The sequence below is a fragment of the Ambystoma mexicanum genome, chromosome 3p, assembly GCF_040938575.1.
Source record: "Ambystoma mexicanum isolate Mex_15411 chromosome 3p, UKY_AmexF1_1, whole genome shotgun sequence".
NCBI lineage: Eukaryota > Metazoa > Chordata > Amphibia > Caudata > Ambystomatidae > Ambystoma > Ambystoma mexicanum.
The window spans coordinates 1,058,091,741-1,058,097,740 of NC_090925.1; positions in this window are offsets into that span (position 1 = coordinate 1,058,091,741).

Sequence of the window (6,000 nt, forward strand, 5' to 3'; positions counted from 1 at the left end):
TGCGAGTGGGGTACGTGTATTTCGGGGGTGCGCAGGGAAGTTTCACACGCGATTGGCCCTGTGCGAGCGGGGTACGTGTATTTCGGGGGTGCGCGGGATGTTTCACACGCGATTGGCCCTGTGCGAGCGGGGTACGTGTATTTTGGGGGTGCGCAGTGAAGTTTCACACGCGATTGGCCCTGTGCGAGCGGGGTACGTGTATTTCGGGGGTGCGCGGGAAGTTTCACACGCAATTGGCCCTGTGCGAGTGGGGTACGTGTATTTCGGGGGTGCGTGGGAAGTTTCACATGCAATTTCACTGTCAGAGCGGGGTACGTATATCCAGTGGGGTGTGCGGGGAGTCCCACACGTGAATTGGCAGTGTGGGTCCTCCCAGGTGTGCCCTCTACCCCCTCCACGGGCCCTGCAGGCAGCCCACACCACAGGGGACTACCCTGCACCTCTGGTCATGTCCCACAGGCAGCCCATCCACCATGGGAATGCCCCCCAGCCAGGCCACATGTCACCTTGCACTAGTGATCACCAACTCATGTCCCCCTGCACCCCCATCCCCCAGCGTTGAGGGGCACCTGCCAGCAGGCCCCCACTCATGTCCCCCTACACCGCCACCCCCAGCAGTGAGGGGCACCTGCCAGCAGGCCCCTACTCATGTCCACCTGCACCCCCCCCCAGCAGTGAGGGGCACCTGCCAGCAGGCCCCATTCATGTCCCACTCATGTCCCCCTGCACCCCCACCCCCAGCAGTGATGGGCACCTGCCAGCAGGCCCCCATTCATGTCCCACTCATGTCCACCTGTACCCCCACCCCCCAGCAGTGAGGGGCACCTGCCAGCAGGCCCCCATTCATGTCCCACTCATGTCCCCCTGCACCCCAACCCCCCAGCAGTGAGGGGCACCTGCCAACAGGCCCCCATTCATGTCCCACTCATGTCCCCCTGCACCCCAACCCCCCAGCAGTGAGGGGCACCTGCCAGCAGGCCCCCACTAATGCCACCTGCACCCCACCCCCCAGCAATGAGGGGCACCTGCCAGCAGGCCCCCATTCATGTCCCGCTCATGTCCCCCTGCACCCCCACCCCCCAGCAGTGAGGGGCACCTGCCAGCAGGCCCCCATTCATGTCCACTCATGTCCCCCTGCACCCCCACCCCCGAGCAGTGAGAGGCACCTGCCAGCAGGCCCCCACTCATGTCCCCCCCTACATGACATAAAGATGCACAATCATGGCCCACTTCTACACCAAAATACCACAGCACGCCACCCCAGTCTTGAGACGCAATGATTTCCCAATCCACCCCACACTGACAAGACATAAACCAAAAGTCATATATGTACATCAACACATGTCCGTCACACACACACACTGGTTAGCATTGATTGCATAAACCCACATTTTCACATGCATGAACCCAATGAGCGAATCACACACATGAAAGTAAAATATCAAAATGTATTATGGACAAAAATAAAGCAATGAAATGAAAGCATAAAAAAATAGCAAACATGAAATGAAAAGTATGCCCAAAAGATGAGTAAATGAAAAGTATAACCAATCCAAAGAAATCCAAAAGAAATATAGTCCACACTCTCCCTCCACCAAAGCAAATCCAAAGGAAACGTAAAAAGAAAAATCCATTAATCCATGGTGAAATCCAAAGAAAAAGTTCAAATTAATCCATTGTCCAACTATGTACAATCCATTGTCAAAAAGAAAAATCCATTAATCCATGTTCAAATCCAAATGAAAAGTTCAAATAAATCCATTGCCCAACTATGTACAATCCATTGTTAAGGGTCCATGAGCCCAATGAAAGAAATGAAACCTACTAAGAAACTACCTGAGAAAAAAACTATATACAAATGTGTGGGGCATAGTCCAATCACCCCAAATCAAAGGAAAATGAAAATGAAACCTAACACTAAAAACTATTTACAATGGAAGCGGGCTCGTCCGACGGCTCACTTTTCGATGTCCCGGGCCAGGGCATCATCGAACTCCCGCTCAATGTCCTGGAGGCGGTCCTCTTCCATGGCCCCAAGGGTTCGCAGGGACGATGACATGTTGATCTCCAACTCCCTGTGAATTGCCTCGAGGCACTCGGCCCACCTCAGTGCTCTCCGCATGGAGTTCTCCGCCCTGACCATTGTGAGCCGTGCCTCTTCCGCCCGTTGCCGCTCCGCATCTATGGCGTGGCCCAATCGCTGCCACACGGAAGACACTTGTCATCCTGGGTCCTCCTGTCCTCTGGCCGATGCCTGCCCCTCCGATGTCGATGGCCCCGAGCCATCACGGCTCCCACATTGTTGCTGCTGCTGCTGTGCCTGGGCCTGTGCCCTGGCTCTTGCTGCCTGCACGTCCTCCTCTGGCTGGGGTGCAGTTGTTGTGGTGGCCACCCATGCTGGACGTCTGACTCCCGACTGTGGCAGGGATGTGTCCCCCACCAGCCTGGCCGCTGGGTCAGAGGCAGCTCCACAGGGTATCCAGGTGATACATGGGTGGGAAGATGGCGCGTAGGGTGTTCAGGTGAGGAGGGGGTCGGAACAAGGTCCAGCAAACGGAGGAATCCAGCCCTGGTGACCAGTCCCAGTAGGTCAACGCGGTCAATGAGGCATTCGAGATGACGTGCAGTGTCTTCACGAAAACACTGCAGGTCACCTCGCATGCCCCGTTTGACGCAACGCCATCCCACTCAGGACAGGCTCAACCCGGTCCCAGATAGCCACATCCGCAGGGAGAGGAAGGCCAGTTGTTGTAAGCGGATCCTGTCCCAGAAAACGGGTCTGGACGTAGGCATCCCTGCTGGTGCTGGATGATGCATGCACATCTTCAACCTCCGCCTCTTGGACCTACCCTCGGCAGCTGCGGCCTGGGATGCGGCACCAGACTCCTCACTCCCCGACAAGATGGCAACCAGGGAGGGGAGCCGGGCCTTGCGTCTCCGGCTGGTGGAGCGATCCCTGCCGCTCTGCTCCACAGCACCCTCTCCACCCTCTTCATCAGTTGACGCTGCAGACAGGGAGAGATAGAACACAGGCATCAGGGCACTGGACAATGGACTGATACACACTTGACAGTTGTACATGAGTGTCAGTGTCAAACTTCAGACATGGCATCACACTCCCCAACACACATGTCATTTCAACTCACACACATGAGCAATTCAACAGCATTATTCCACCAGGGAGCACCATCCATACACAAACAACAGCACAATCAGCCGAAGGTGAGCCTAATGTCACATGAAACACGGGGAGTGCACAACACATGCACACAGGCCACCACACTTACATGCATGTGCCATCCATGTCACATCTGCCATTCAGCCTTCTACATGTCAGTGTCACATGCATCCATGTTGCATCACAGTTGCACACTTGTCAAATACACACACATGCACATGTACACAGTGCAGATACATGCAGCTGGAACCACCATCCATGTGTGACACCACAACCATGCCAACATGCATACACAGTAATTCAAACATGTGTGCTCCCACACCTGCATTTGGCCTGCATGCTTACCAACACATACACCATCCATGTGTCTCACACATGAGAGGACTCACATGTGTCAGCCTCACGCCTCTGTACATACACATCCATACATGGCCCTACAAAAACACATGTGCAACCTGCACACTACTGGCACACCACAACACACACAGCGTCCAATCAGTATGCATGTACACTTACCGCTCGACTCCAGACGGGTCTGCCTCTCAAGGACCTGGACGTGGAGCGATGGGCGTTTGCATTCCAGGACCCTCATTTGGTGGTCCGACAGGTGGCCCCGGTGCCCCTTGGCATCCGCTGCCTTCAAGAGGCGCTGGGCCTTGTCGAGGGTCCTGGACCTGAAATCCTCCCAGCGCTTCCGGACATGTTTGATGTCGCGGACTGCCACCCCCTCCTCGTTGATGGCAGTGACGATGTCCATCCAGATCCTGGTCCGTCCTTCATTGTCGGCACACAAACTTCCAAAGAGGGCATCATGCTGCCCCAGGACTTGCTCCACCAGGACACCCTGGCACTGAAGCTGGTGGCGCTCTGCCTCTCTGCTGGGGGTTGCCAGTGGTGTCAGATGGTGTTGTGCCCAACATGGCAACCCCAGAGGCAGGTGTGGGTGGGCAACTGGGTCCTGGGGCTGGGCTGTGGAGCGATGGTATCCCAGTCGGGAGTCTTCAGTTCCAGCAGGGGTGGTCACAGCAACTGCACCCCTGGCTGACATGCAGGCAGCAAATAGCAGGGCACGTGGGCAACAGGCAGTCAGGCAGCAGCAGATGGCAGGTAGGAGCGTGCTCGGGGCTCTGGAGGGCAGGAAAATGGCCTTTTGGGCAGGAGCGTGGTCTTCCGTGTGTATTCGCGTGGCCAGCTTGATACGGAGTGATTTGGCATGTGAAAAAATTGCATGTCAGCGTGTAATTCGAGGAAAGGTCCTTAGCGCGTAAGTGCGTCAGTGAAGATAGGCGCGCAGGCATTGCCCACAACACGGGTGCATAGTGAATCAGTACGTGAGAAAACTGCACGTCACCATGCTATTTGAGGAAAGGGCCTTAGCACGTAAGCTCGTAAGTGACGTTTCACGTGTGGGCTGGCTTAAAAGGTATGAGTATCACACTATTCCCTTGTGCGTGCTTTTTGTGGAGAGTGAGCGGGTGTATCTTGTACTTCTTGTCGGTTCACACGCGATTACTTCACAACGTTTCCAGTTCGTACTTCCTGTTTCCTCAGACTGCGTTCTTTTCTTCTTTTTGCGGGGGTGTTGCCTACTCACACATGCGCGTCTTTTTCACGTTCTTTTTCAAGGCAGACGGTGAGTCGCGCACATATTTTCCAACTGTGGTTGCCCCCGTGTGTCACGTACCCCTTCAGAGGTCATTGTAGGCTGCGTGAACACGCGTGCGCTTATTTTTGTGTTTCTGGGTGCCACAGTGTAGTGCAGGTTTATTTTTCCACGCACGTGGTCTACCAGGGGTTGCGTGCACGTGTGCTTTTGTTTTTGGGGTGCCTGTGCGTTGCGTGACCCGTCATCTTCCCCCAGGGGTCACATACAACCTTGCTAGAGCACTAGGTACGAATTCCATCTAGTACCCTACCCCTTTCACCCCAATTGCCCAGGACAATTGTTTACTGCAACTCCCATACGCACAACAACATCAGTGCCATGGTTGGGAGGCGACCAAGCAGTAAGGGAGGCAAAGGTGGCCGACCTCCAAAAGGTGGGCGTGGTGGGCGCGGTAGGGGATGTGGCCATGATTTGCAGGGTGCCCCTAGACCCCTGTGTGTGGAGGACCAATCAGGGACACCCATGCCCCCTCCCCCCATGGTTGTGGGAAATGTAACTGACACCATCCCAGCTCAGCCCTTGTTGGACCGGCCAATTTTGGCACCTGAACCGGCACAGGATGACTCCCAGGCTGACTTCCAGGTCAGCAAGTCTAAGCCACATGTGGCGGTGCAAGTTGCTGTCACCAGGCCACGTGGATCTGGGGCAGCAATCTCATCTGCTGCCCCAAGTAGGCAGGGTGGGGAGGCGACAAGGGCGGCTGCAGCTCTTTCCACCCCAGCTCTGAGTCTCCCAGCCTGGACAATGTCGGTCCAGGTCCATCAAACCGACGTTGGCCCTGCACCAAGATATATGGTCATTGTGCATTCACACACTTCTAGTACCCAGTCCACCTGCGCTTCTGCCCCTACTGACCAGAGCGGCGTAAGCCACTCAGGATCCGCACCACCTTTGAAAAAGAAGAAGGGTGCTCTGGCACTACAGGCTGAGACCCCAGACACGGCTACACACTACGGCACGTCAAGGAAGCCTAGCTTTAATGACGCTGAACTTGATGCACTTGTGGCCTATGTGTCGGCACATAGCCGCGAAATGGTGGTGACTGCAGGGTGCAAGACCACACCTGCTCAACGTAGGGCACACTGGCAGACCATCGTGGACCACATAAGTGCCCTTGGATTTGTGAGGCGCACAGCTGATGATTGCTACAAGCGGT